General features: G+C 48.1%; 12 non-coding genes and 7 pseudogenes across 12 annotated transcripts; all 19 read right to left on the minus strand.

Annotated features, from left to right (window-relative positions):
- Positions 1 to 298: 298 nt before the first annotated feature.
- On the minus strand, positions 299 to 489 carry LOC139247304 (U2 spliceosomal RNA). Its single transcript, XR_011590872.1, has one exon. It is a non-coding gene; the product is annotated as a U2 spliceosomal RNA (small nuclear RNA).
- A 582-nt stretch (positions 490 to 1,071) lies between these two features.
- LOC139247315 (U2 spliceosomal RNA) lies at positions 1,072 to 1,265 on the minus strand. The gene has a single exon (XR_011590883.1). It is a non-coding gene; the product is annotated as a U2 spliceosomal RNA (small nuclear RNA).
- A 573-nt stretch (positions 1,266 to 1,838) lies between these two features.
- Positions 1,839 to 2,029, minus strand: LOC139247305 (U2 spliceosomal RNA). Its single transcript, XR_011590873.1, has one exon. It is a non-coding gene; the product is annotated as a U2 spliceosomal RNA (small nuclear RNA).
- Positions 2,030 to 2,635: 606 nt separating this feature from the next.
- On the minus strand, positions 2,636 to 2,826 carry LOC139247307 (U2 spliceosomal RNA). The gene has a single exon (XR_011590875.1). It is a non-coding gene; the product is annotated as a U2 spliceosomal RNA (small nuclear RNA).
- A 576-nt stretch (positions 2,827 to 3,402) lies between these two features.
- Positions 3,403 to 3,573, minus strand: LOC139247320 (U2 spliceosomal RNA; annotated as a pseudogene).
- A 155-nt stretch (positions 3,574 to 3,728) lies between these two features.
- On the minus strand, positions 3,729 to 3,959 carry LOC139247326 (U2 spliceosomal RNA; annotated as a pseudogene).
- A 558-nt stretch (positions 3,960 to 4,517) lies between these two features.
- On the minus strand, positions 4,518 to 4,708 carry LOC139247308 (U2 spliceosomal RNA). Its single transcript, XR_011590876.1, has one exon. It is a non-coding gene; the product is annotated as a U2 spliceosomal RNA (small nuclear RNA).
- Positions 4,709 to 5,269: 561 nt separating this feature from the next.
- Positions 5,270 to 5,440, minus strand: LOC139247322 (U2 spliceosomal RNA; annotated as a pseudogene).
- Positions 5,441 to 5,585: 145 nt separating this feature from the next.
- LOC139247327 (U2 spliceosomal RNA) lies at positions 5,586 to 5,816 on the minus strand (annotated as a pseudogene).
- Positions 5,817 to 6,407: 591 nt separating this feature from the next.
- LOC139247309 (U2 spliceosomal RNA) lies at positions 6,408 to 6,598 on the minus strand. The gene has a single exon (XR_011590877.1). It is a non-coding gene; the product is annotated as a U2 spliceosomal RNA (small nuclear RNA).
- Positions 6,599 to 7,198: 600 nt separating this feature from the next.
- LOC139247310 (U2 spliceosomal RNA) lies at positions 7,199 to 7,389 on the minus strand. Its single transcript, XR_011590878.1, has one exon. It is a non-coding gene; the product is annotated as a U2 spliceosomal RNA (small nuclear RNA).
- A 591-nt stretch (positions 7,390 to 7,980) lies between these two features.
- On the minus strand, positions 7,981 to 8,171 carry LOC139247311 (U2 spliceosomal RNA). Its single transcript, XR_011590879.1, has one exon. It is a non-coding gene; the product is annotated as a U2 spliceosomal RNA (small nuclear RNA).
- Positions 8,172 to 8,744: 573 nt separating this feature from the next.
- LOC139247312 (U2 spliceosomal RNA) lies at positions 8,745 to 8,935 on the minus strand. The gene has a single exon (XR_011590880.1). It is a non-coding gene; the product is annotated as a U2 spliceosomal RNA (small nuclear RNA).
- A 606-nt stretch (positions 8,936 to 9,541) lies between these two features.
- Positions 9,542 to 9,732, minus strand: LOC139247313 (U2 spliceosomal RNA). The gene has a single exon (XR_011590881.1). It is a non-coding gene; the product is annotated as a U2 spliceosomal RNA (small nuclear RNA).
- A 576-nt stretch (positions 9,733 to 10,308) lies between these two features.
- On the minus strand, positions 10,309 to 10,479 carry LOC139247323 (U2 spliceosomal RNA; annotated as a pseudogene).
- Positions 10,480 to 10,634: 155 nt separating this feature from the next.
- LOC139247328 (U2 spliceosomal RNA) lies at positions 10,635 to 10,865 on the minus strand (annotated as a pseudogene).
- Positions 10,866 to 11,423: 558 nt separating this feature from the next.
- LOC139247314 (U2 spliceosomal RNA) lies at positions 11,424 to 11,614 on the minus strand. The gene has a single exon (XR_011590882.1). It is a non-coding gene; the product is annotated as a U2 spliceosomal RNA (small nuclear RNA).
- A 561-nt stretch (positions 11,615 to 12,175) lies between these two features.
- On the minus strand, positions 12,176 to 12,373 carry LOC139247316 (U2 spliceosomal RNA). Its single transcript, XR_011590884.1, has one exon. It is a non-coding gene; the product is annotated as a U2 spliceosomal RNA (small nuclear RNA).
- A 104-nt stretch (positions 12,374 to 12,477) lies between these two features.
- LOC139247330 (U2 spliceosomal RNA) lies at positions 12,478 to 12,708 on the minus strand (annotated as a pseudogene).
- Between the last annotated feature and the right edge of the window lie 2 nt (positions 12,709 to 12,710).

Below are 12,710 nucleotides of genomic sequence, written 5' to 3' on the forward strand. Positions count from 1 at the left end.
CAAAAACAACAACAACAACAACAACAACAACAACAACAACAACAACAACAACAACAACAACAACAACAACAACAACAACAACAACAACAACAACAACAACAACAACAACAACAACAACAACAACAACGACGTCGACGTCGACGTCGACGTCGAGGGCCCAGCCGCAGAGCGGGAAACCTAGCAAAGCCCCGCCCTGGAAAAATAGCACGTGCCAACGCCGGAATCGTCATCATACAACAACTACAAATACAACATCATCATCTATTTTTGTCTTTTAAGACTTCCCGCCCCAAAGAGGGGAAGCTGCACCGTTCCTGGAAACACTGCAATACCAGGTCGATGCGTGGAGTGGACGGAGCAAGCCCCTGTTCCATCTCCCTGTTCCAAAAATCAATTTAATATTTGGTCCCCAGATAGGGGACGTATCAGATATTAAACTGATAAGAACAGATACTACACTTGATCTTAGCCAAAAGGCCGAGAAGCGATAGCCTGTAAAACTGCGGCAAATGAACAATTCCTCTTCGGCGCCCGTCTCCCCCGTAGGTCTGGCCGTGGCTGACCGAGTGTAGTTGCAAAGGGCCAACGGAAGGCTTCGAGCGAGAAAGCAGTTGAAGCCAGGACTGCACCTTCGCAGAAATCCAACAGGCGGCATCGTCGACGTCGAGGGCCCAGCCGCAGAGCGGGAAACGTAGCAAAGCCCCACCCTGAAAAATAGCACGTGCCAATGCAGAAATCATCATCATCATCATCATCATCAAAAACAACAACAACAACAACAACAACAACAACAACAACAACAACAACAACAACAACAACAACAACAACAACAACAACAACAACAACAACAACAACAACAACAACAACAACAACAACAACAACAACAACAACAACAACAACGACGTCGACGTCGACGTCGACGTCGAGGGCCCAGCCGCAGAGCGGGAAACCTAGCAAAGCCCCGCCCTGGAAAAATAGCACGTGCCAACGCCGGAATCGTCATCATACAACAACTACAAATACAACATCATCATCTATTTTTGTCTTTTAAGACTTCCCGCCCCAAAGAGGGGAAGCTGCACCGTTCCTGGAAACACTGCAATACCAGGTCGATGCGTGGAGTGGACGGAGCAAGCCCCTGTTCCATCTCCCTGTTCCAAAAATCAATTTAATATTTGGTCCCCAGATAGGGGACGTATCAGATATTAAACTGATAAGAACAGATACTACACTTGATCTTCTTAGCCAAAAGGCCGAGAAGCGATAGCCTGTAAAACTGCGGCAAATGAACAATTCCTCTTCGGCGCCCGTCTCCCCCGTAGGTCTGGCCGTGGCTGACCGAGTGTAGTTGCAAAGGGCCAACGGAAGGCTTCGAGCGAGAAAGCAGTTGAAGCCAGGACTGCACCTTCGCAGAAATCCAACAGGCGGCATCGTCGACGTCGAGGGCCCAGCCGCAGAGCGGGAAACGTAGCAAAGCCCCACCCTGAAAAATAGCACGTGCCAATGCAGAAATCATCATCATCATCATCATCATCAAAAACAACAACAACAACAACAACAACAACAACAACAACAACAACAACAACAACAACAACAACAACAACAACAACAACAACAACAACAACAACAACAACAACAACAACAACAACAACAACAACAACAACAACGACGTCGACGTCGACGTCGACGTCGAGGGCCCAGCCGCAGAGCGGGAAACCTAGCAAAGCCCCGCCCTGGAAAAATAGCACGTGCCAACGCCGGAATCGTCATCATACAACAACTACAAATACAACATCATCATCTATTTTTGTCTTTTAAGACTTCCCGCCCCAAAGAGGGGAAGCTGCACCGTTCCTGGAAACACTGCAATACCAGGTCGATGCGTGGAGTGGACGGAGCAAGCCCCTGTTCCATCTCCCTGTTCCAAAAATCAATTTAATATTTGGTCCCCAGATAGGGGACGTATCAGATATTAAACTGATAAGAACAGATACTACACTTGATCTTAGCCAAAAGGCCGAGAAGCGATAGCCTGTAAAACTGCGGCAAATGAACAATTCCTCTTCGGCGCCCGTCTCCCCCGTAGGTCTGGCCGTGGCTGACCGAGTGTAGTTGCAAAGGGCCAACGGAAGGCTTCGAGCGAGAAAGCAGTTGAAGCCAGGACTGCACCTTCGCAGAAATCCAACAGGCGGCATCGTCGACGTCGAGGGCCCAGCCGCAGAGCGGGAAACGTAGCAAAGCCCCACCCTGAAAAATAGCACGTGCCAATGCAGAAATCATCATCATCATCATCATCAAAAACAACAACAACAACAACAACAACAACAACAACAACAACAACAACAACAACAACAACAACAACAACAACAACAACAACAACAACAACAACAACAACAACAACAACAACAACAACAACAACAACAACAACAACAACAACAACAACAACAACAACAACAACAACAACGACGTCGACGTCGACGTCGACGTCGAGGGCCCAGCCGCAGAGCGGGAAACCTAGCAAAGCCCCGCCCTGGAAAAATAGCACGTGCCAACGCCGGAATCGTCATCATACAACAACTACAAATACAACATCATCATCTATTTTTGTCTTTTAAGACTTCCCGCCCCAAAGAGGGGAAGCTGCACCGTTCCTGGAAACACTGCAATACCAGGTCGATGCGTGGAGTGGACGGAGCAAGCCCCTGTTCCATCTCCCTGTTCCAAAAATCAATTTAATATTTGGTCCCCAGATAGGGGACGTATCAGATATTAAACTGATAAGAACAGATACTACACTTGATCTTAGCCAAAAGGCCGAGAAGCGATAGCCTGTAAAACTGCGGCAAATGAACAATTCCTCTTCGGCGCCCGTCTCCCCCGTAGGTCTGGCCGTGGCTGACCGAGTGTAGTTGCAAAGGGCCAACGGAAGGCTTCGAGCGAGAAAGCAGTTGAAGCCAGGACTGCACCTTCGCAGAAATCCAACAGGCGGCATCGTCGACGTCGAGGGCCCAGCCGCAGAGCGGGAAACGTAGCAAAGCCCCACCCTGAAAAATAGCACGTGCCAATGCAGAAATCATCATCATCATCATCATCATCAAAAACAACAACAACAACAACAACAACAACAACAACAACAACAACAACAACAACAACAACAACAACAACAACAACAACAACAACAACAACAACAACAACAACAACAACAACAACAACAACAACAACAACAACAACGACGTCGACGTCGACGTCGACGTCGAGGGCCCAGCCGCAGAGCGGGAAACCTAGCAAAGCCCCGCCCTGGAAAAATAGCACGTGCCAACGCCGGAATCGTCATCATACAACAACTACAAATACAACATCATCATCTATTTTTGTCTTTTAAGACTTCCCGCCCCAAAGAGGGGAAGCTGCACCGTTCCTGGAAACACTGCAATACCAGGTCGATGCGTGGAGTGGACGGAGCAAGCCCCTGTTCCATCTCCCTGTTCCAAAAATCAATTTAATATTTGGTCCCCAGATAGGGGACGTATCAGATATTAAACTGATAAGAACAGATTTTTTTTTTTTTTTTTTTTTTTTTTTTTTTTTTTTTTTTTTTTTTTTTTTTTTTTTTTTAAAATTCATGTCCAATCGTTATCCAATCGTTACAATTCTTTGTCAAACGCCAGAGGTCACCCTGCACCAGTCAAGGATCACTCTGCGCCAATGCTCTTAGCCAAAAGGCCTAGAGCCACTGCACCGTTCCTGGAAGTACTGCAATACCAGGTTCGTGCCATGGAGGTGGATGGGTCAGGTCCCCCACACACCTCCGTGGAGGTGGATGGGTCACTAATCCCACCCACCTCCGGTTTTACAAAAATGTAAGCATATACCTTCCTGACCAGGGAGAAACCACCCGGACGTCATGGTGGCTGGTCAGGTTAGTTATGCAGATCTTAGCCAAAAGGCCGAGAAGCGATAGCCTGTAAAACTGCGGCAAATGAACAATTCCTCTTCGGCGCCCGTCTCCCCCGTAGGTCTGGCCGTGGCTGACCGAGTGTAGTTGCAAAGGGCCAACGGAAGGCTTCGAGCGAGAAAGCAGTTGAAGCCAGGACTGCACCTTCGCAGAAATCCAACAGGCGGCATCGTCGACGTCGAGGGCCCAGCCGCAGAGCGGGAAACGTAGCAAAGCCCCACCCTGAAAAATAGCACGTGCCAATGCAGAAATCATCATCATCATCATCATCATCAAAAACAACAACAACAACAACAACAACAACAACAACAACAACAACAACAACAACAACAACAACAACAACAACAACAACAACAACAACAACAACAACAACAACAACAACAACAACAACAACAACGACGTCGACGTCGACGTCGAGGGCCCAGCCGCAGAGCGGGAAACCTAGCAAAGCCCCGCCCTGGAAAAATAGCACGTGCCAACGCCGGAATCGTCATCATACAACAACTACAAATACAACATCATCATCTATTTTTGTCTTTTAAGACTTCCCGCCCCAAAGAGGGGAAGCTGCACCGTTCCTGGAAACACTGCAATACCAGGTCGATGCGTGGAGTGGACGGAGCAAGCCCCTGTTCCATCTCCCTGTTCCAAAAATCAATTTAATATTTGGTCCCCAGATAGGGGACGTATCAGATATTAAACTGATAAGAACAGATACTACACTTGATCTTAGCCAAAAGGCCGAGAAGCGATAGCCTGTAAAACTGCGGCAAATGAACAATTCCTCTTCGGCGCCCGTCTCCCCCGTAGGTCTGGCCGTGGCTGACCGAGTGTAGTTGCAAAGGGCCAACGGAAGGCTTCGAGCGAGAAAGCAGTTGAAGCCAGGACTGCACCTTCGCAGAAATCCAACAGGCGGCATCGTCGACGTCGAGGGCCCAGCCGCAGAGCGGGAAACGTAGCAAAGCCCCACCCTGAAAAATAGCACGTGCCAATGCAGAAATCATCATCATCATCATCAAAAACAACAACAACAACAACAACAACAACAACAACAACAACAACAACAACAACAACAACAACAACAACAACAACAACAACAACAACAACAACAACAACAACAACAACAACAACAACAACAACAACGACGTCGACGTCGACGTCGACGTCGAGGGCCCAGCCGCAGAGCGGGAAACCTAGCAAAGCCCCGCCCTGGAAAAATAGCACGTGCCAACGCCGGAATCGTCATCATACAACAACTACAAATACAACATCATCATCTATTTTTGTCTTTTAAGACTTCCCGCCCCAAAGAGGGGAAGCTGCACCGTTCCTGGAAACACTGCAATACCAGGTCGATGCGTGGAGTGGACGGAGCAAGCCCCTGTTCCATCTCCCTGTTCCAAAAATCAATTTAATATTTGGTCCCCAGATAGGGGACGTATCAGATATTAAACTGATAAGAACAGATTTTTTTTTTTTTTTTTTTTTTTTTTTTTTTTTTTTTTTTTTTTTTTTTTTAAATTCATGTCCAATCGTTATCCAATCGTTACAATTCTTTGTCAAACGCCAGAGGTCACCCTGCACCAGTCAAGGATCACTCTGCGCCAATGCTCTTAGCCAAAAGGCCTAGAGCCACTGCACCGTTCCTGGAAGTACTGCAATACCAGGTTCGTGCCATGGAGGTGGATGGGTCAGGTCCCCCACACACCTCCGTGGAGGTGGATGGGTCACTAATCCCACCCACCTCCGGTTTTACAAAAATGTAAGCATATACCTTCCTGACCAGGGAGAAACCACCCGGACGTCATGGTGGCTGGTCAGGTTAGTTATGCAGATCTTAGCCAAAAGGCCGAGAAGCGATAGCCTGTAAAACTGCGGCAAATGAACAATTCCTCTTCGGCGCCCGTCTCCCCCGTAGGTCTGGCCGTGGCTGACCGAGTGTAGTTGCAAAGGGCCAACGGAAGGCTTCGAGCGAGAAAGCAGTTGAAGCCAGGACTGCACCTTCGCAGAAATCCAACAGGCGGCATCGTCGACGTCGAGGGCCCAGCCGCAGAGCGGGAAACGTAGCAAAGCCCCACCCTGAAAAATAGCACGTGCCAATGCAGAAATCATCATCATCATCATCAAAAACAACAACAACAACAACAACAACAACAACAACAACAACAACAACAACAACAACAACAACAACAACAACAACAACAACAACAACAACAACAACAACAACAACAACAACAACAACAACAACAACAACAACAACAACAACAACAACAACAACAACGACGTCGACGTCGACGTCGACGTCGAGGGCCCAGCCGCAGAGCGGGAAACCTAGCAAAGCCCCGCCCTGGAAAAATAGCACGTGCCAACGCCGGAATCGTCATCATACAACAACTACAAATACAACATCATCATCTATTTTTGTCTTTTAAGACTTCCCGCCCCAAAGAGGGGAAGCTGCACCGTTCCTGGAAACACTGCAATACCAGGTCGATGCGTGGAGTGGACGGAGCAAGCCCCTGTTCCATCTCCCTGTTCCAAAAATCAATTTAATATTTGGTCCCCAGATAGGGGACGTATCAGATATTAAACTGATAAGAACAGATACTACACTTGATCTTAGCCAAAAGGCCGAGAAGCGATAGCCTGTAAAACTGCGGCAAATGAACAATTCCTCTTCGGCGCCCGTCTCCCCCGTAGGTCTGGCCGTGGCTGACCGAGTGTAGTTGCAAAGGGCCAACGGAAGGCTTCGAGCGAGAAAGCAGTTGAAGCCAGGACTGCACCTTCGCAGAAATCCAACAGGCGGCATCGTCGACGTCGAGGGCCCAGCCGCAGAGCGGGAAACGTAGCAAAGCCCCACCCTGAAAAATAGCACGTGCCAATGCAGAAATCATCATCATCATCATCATCATCAAAAACAACAACAACAACAACAACAACAACAACAACAACAACAACAACAACAACAACAACAACAACAACAACAACAACAACAACAACAACAACAACAACAACAACAACAACAACAACAACAACAACAACAACAACAACAACAACAACAACAACAACAACGACGTCGACGTCGACGTCGACGTCGAGGGCCCAGCCGCAGAGCGGGAAACCTAGCAAAGCCCCGCCCTGGAAAAATAGCACGTGCCAACGCCGGAATCGTCATCATACAACAACTACAAATACAACATCATCATCTATTTTTGTCTTTTAAGACTTCCCGCCCCAAAGAGGGGAAGCTGCACCGTTCCTGGAAACACTGCAATACCAGGTCGATGCGTGGAGTGGACGGAGCAAGCCCCTGTTCCATCTCCCTGTTCCAAAAATCAATTTAATATTTGGTCCCCAGATAGGGGACGTATCAGATATTAAACTGATAAGAACAGATACTACACTTGATCTTAGCCAAAAGGCCGAGAAGCGATAGCCTGTAAAACTGCGGCAAATGAACAATTCCTCTTCGGCGCCCGTCTCCCCCGTAGGTCTGGCCGTGGCTGACCGAGTGTAGTTGCAAAGGGCCAACGGAAGGCTTCGAGCGAGAAAGCAGTTGAAGCCAGGACTGCACCTTCGCAGAAATCCAACAGGCGGCATCGTCGACGTCGAGGGCCCAGCCGCAGAGCGGGAAACGTAGCAAAGCCCCACCCTGAAAAATAGCACGTGCCAATGCAGAAATCATCATCATCATCATCATCATCAAAAACAACAACAACAACAACAACAACAACAACAACAACAACAACAACAACAACAACAACAACAACAACAACAACAACAACAACAACAACAACAACAACAACAACAACAACAACAACAACAACAACAACAACAACAACAACAACAACAACGACGTCGACGTCGACGTCGACGTCGAGGGCCCAGCCGCAGAGCGGGAAACCTAGCAAAGCCCCGCCCTGGAAAAATAGCACGTGCCAACGCCGGAATCGTCATCATACAACAACTACAAATACAACATCATCATCTATTTTTGTCTTTTAAGACTTCCCGCCCCAAAGAGGGGAAGCTGCACCGTTCCTGGAAACACTGCAATACCAGGTCGATGCGTGGAGTGGACGGAGCAAGCCCCTGTTCCATCTCCCTGTTCCAAAAATCAATTTAATATTTGGTCCCCAGATAGGGGACGTATCAGATATTAAACTGATAAGAACAGATACTACACTTGATCTTAGCCAAAAGGCCGAGAAGCGATAGCCTGTAAAACTGCGGCAAATGAACAATTCCTCTTCGGCGCCCGTCTCCCCCGTAGGTCTGGCCGTGGCTGACCGAGTGTAGTTGCAAAGGGCCAACGGAAGGCTTCGAGCGAGAAAGCAGTTGAAGCCAGGACTGCACCTTCGCAGAAATCCAACAGGCGGCATCGTCGACGTCGAGGGCCCAGCCGCAGAGCGGGAAACGTAGCAAAGCCCCACCCTGAAAAATAGCACGTGCCAATGCAGAAATCATCATCATCATCATCATCATCAAAAACAACAACAACAACAACAACAACAACAACAACAACAACAACAACAACAACAACAACAACAACAACAACAACAACAACAACAACAACAACAACAACAACAACAACAACAACAACAACAACAACAACAACGACGTCGACGTCGACGTCGACGTCGAGGGCCCAGCCGCAGAGCGGGAAACCTAGCAAAGCCCCGCCCTGGAAAAATAGCACGTGCCAACGCCGGAATCGTCATCATACAACAACTACAAATACAACATCATCATCTATTTTTGTCTTTTAAGACTTCCCGCCCCAAAGAGGGGAAGCTGCACCGTTCCTGGAAACACTGCAATACCAGGTCGATGCGTGGAGTGGACGGAGCAAGCCCCTGTTCCATCTCCCTGTTCCAAAAATCAATTTAATATTTGGTCCCCAGATAGGGGACGTATCAGATATTAAACTGATAAGAACAGATACTACACTTGATCTTAGCCAAAAGGCCGAGAAGCGATAGCCTGTAAAACTGCGGCAAATGAACAATTCCTCTTCGGCGCCCGTCTCCCCCGTAGGTCTGGCCGTGGCTGACCGAGTGTAGTTGCAAAGGGCCAACGGAAGGCTTCGAGCGAGAAAGCAGTTGAAGCCAGGACTGCACCTTCGCAGAAATCCAACAGGCGGCATCGTCGACGTCGAGGGCCCAGCCGCAGAGCGGGAAACGTAGCAAAGCCCCACCCTGAAAAATAGCACGTGCCAATGCAGAAATCATCATCATCATCATCATCAAAAACAACAACAACAACAACAACAACAACAACAACAACAACAACAACAACAACAACAACAACAACAACAACAACAACAACAACAACAACAACAACAACAACAACAACAACAACAACAACAACAACAACAACAACAACAACAACAACAACAACAACAACAACAACAACGACGTCGACGTCGACGTCGACGTCGAGGGCCCAGCCGCAGAGCGGGAAACCTAGCAAAGCCCCGCCCTGGAAAAATAGCACGTGCCAACGCCGGAATCGTCATCATACAACAACTACAAATACAACATCATCATCTATTTTTGTCTTTTAAGACTTCCCGCCCCAAAGAGGGGAAGCTGCACCGTTCCTGGAAACACTGCAATACCAGGTCGATGCGTGGAGTGGACGGAGCAAGCCCCTGTTCCATCTCCCTGTTCCAAAAATCAATTTAATATTTGGTCCCCAGATAGGGGACGTATCAGATATTAAACTGATAAGAACAGATACTACACTTGATCTTAGCCAAAAGGCCGAGAAGCGATAGCCTGTAAAACTGCGGCAAATGAACAATTCCTCTTCGGCGCCCGTCTCCCCCGTAGGTCTGGCCGTGGCTGACCGAGTGTAGTTGCAAAGGGCCAACGGAAGGCTTCGAGCGAGAAAGCAGTTGAAGCCAGGACTGCACCTTCGCAGAAATCCAACAGGCGGCATCGTCGACGTCGAGGGCCCAGCCGCAGAGCGGGAAACGTAGCAAAGCCCCACCCTGAAAAATAGCACGTGCCAATGCAGAAATCATCATCATCATCATCATCATCAAAAACAACAACAACAACAACAACAACAACAACAACAACAACAACAACAACAACAACAACAACAACAACAACAACAACAACAACAACAACAACAACAACAACAACAACAACAACAACAACAACAACAACAACAACGACGTCGACGTCGACGTCGACGTCGAGGGCCCAGCCGCAGAGCGGGAAACCTAGCAAAGCCCCGCCCTGGAAAAATAGCACGTGCCAACGCCGGAATCGTCATCATACAACAACTACAAATACAACATCATCATCTATTTTTGTCTTTTAAGACTTCCCGCCCCAAAGAGGGGAAGCTGCACCGTTCCTGGAAACACTGCAATACCAGGTCGATGCGTGGAGTGGACGGAGCAAGCCCCTGTTCCATCTCCCTGTTCCAAAAATCAATTTAATATTTGGTCCCCAGATAGGGGACGTATCAGATATTAAACTGATAAGAACAGATTTTTTTTTTTTTTTTTTTTTTTTTTTTTTTTTTTTTTTTTTTTTTTTTTTTTTTTTTTTAAAATTCATGTCCAATCGTTATCCAATCGTTACAATTCTTTGTCAAACGCCAGAGGTCACCCTGCACCAGTCAAGGATCACTCTGCGCCAATGCTCTTAGCCAAAAGGCCTAGAGCCACTGCACCGTTCCTGGAAGTACTGCAATACCAGGTTCGTGCCATGGAGGTGGATGGGTCAGGTCCCCCACACACCTCCGTGGAGGTGGATGGGTCACTAATCCCACCCACCTCCGGTTTTACAAAAATGTAAGCATATACCTTCCTGACCAGGGAGAAACCACCCGGACGTCATGGTGGCTGGTCAGGTTAGTTATGCAGATCTTAGCCAAAAGGCCGAGAAGCGATAGCCTGTAAAACTGCGGCAAATGAACAATTCCTCTTCGGCGCCCGTCTCCCCCGTAGGTCTGGCCGTGGCTGACCGAGTGTAGTTGCAAAGGGCCAACGGAAGGCTTCGAGCGAGAAAGCAGTTGAAGCCAGGACTGCACCTTCGCAGAAATCCAACAGGCGGCATCGTCGACGTCGAGGGCCCAGCCGCAGAGCGGGAAACGTAGCAAAGCCCCACCCTGAAAAATAGCACGTGCCAATGCAGAAATCATCATCATCATCATCATCATCAAAAACAACAACAACAACAACAACAACAACAACAACAACAACAACAACAACAACAACAACAACAACAACAACAACAACAACAACAACAACAACAACAACAACAACAACAACAACAACAACAACGACGTCGACGTCGACGTCGAGGGCCCAGCCGCAGAGCGGGAAACCTAGCAAAGCCCCGCCCTGGAAAAATAGCACGTGCCAACGCCGGAATCGTCATCATACAACAACTACAAATACAACATCATCATCTATTTTTGTCTTTTAAGACTTCCCGCCCCAAAGAGGGGAAGCTGCACCGTTCCTGGAAACACTGCAATACCAGGTCGATGCGTGGAGTGGACGGAGCAAGCCCCTGTTCCATCTCCCTGTTCCAAAAATCAATTTAATATTTGGTCCCCAGATAGGGGACGTATCAGATATTAAACTGATAAGAACAGATACTACACTTGATCTTAGCCAAAAGGCCGAGAAGCGATAGCCTGTAAAACTGCGGCAAATGAACAATTCCTCTTCGGCGCCCGTCTCCCCCGTAGGTCTGGCCGTGGCTGACCGAGTGTAGTTGCAAAGGGCCAACGGAAGGCTTCGAGCGAGAAAGCAGTTGAAGCCAGGACTGCACCTTCGCAGAAATCCAACAGGCGGCATCGTCGACGTCGAGGGCCCAGCCGCAGAGCGGGAAACGTAGCAAAGCCCCACCCTGAAAAATAGCACGTGCCAATGCAGAAATCATCATCATCATCATCAAAAACAACAACAACAACAACAACAACAACAACAACAACAACAACAACAACAACAACAACAACAACAACAACAACAACAACAACAACAACAACAACAACAACAACAACAACAACAACAACAACAACGACGTCGACGTCGACGTCGACGTCGAGGGCCCAGCCGCAGAGCGGGAAACCTAGCAAAGCCCCGCCCTGGAAAAATAGCACGTGCCAACGCCGGAATCGTCATCATACAACAACTACAAATACAACATCATCATCTATTTTTGTCTTTTAAGACTTCCCGCCCCAAAGAGGGGAAGCTGCACCGTTCCTGGAAACACTGCAATACCAGGTCGATGCGTGGAGTGGACGGAGCAAGCCCCTGTTCCATCTCCCTGTTCCAAAAATCAATTTAATATTTGGTCCCCAGATAGGGGACGTATCAGATATTAAACTGATAAGAACAGATTTTTTTTTTTTTTTTTTTTTTTTTTTTTTTTTTTTTAAATTCATGTCCAATCGTTATCCAATCGTTACAATTCTTTGTCAAACGCCAGAGGTCACCCTGCACCAGTCAAGGATCACTCTGCGCCAATGCTCTTAGCCAAAAGGCCTAGAGCCACTGCACCGTTCCTGGAAGTACTGCAATACCAGGTTCGTGCCATGGAGGTGGATGGGTCAGGTCCCCCACACACCTCCGTGGAGGTGGATGGGTCACTAATCCCACCCACCTCCGGTTTTACAAAAATGTAAGCATATACCTTCCTGACCAGGGAGAAACCACCCGGACGTCATGGTGGCTGGTCAGGTTAGTTATGCAGATCTTAGCCAAAAGGCCGAGAAGCGATAG

This window comes from Pristiophorus japonicus, unplaced genomic scaffold (genome assembly GCF_044704955.1).
Source record: "Pristiophorus japonicus isolate sPriJap1 unplaced genomic scaffold, sPriJap1.hap1 HAP1_SCAFFOLD_2694, whole genome shotgun sequence".
Taxonomy (NCBI): Eukaryota; Metazoa; Chordata; class Chondrichthyes; family Pristiophoridae; genus Pristiophorus; species Pristiophorus japonicus.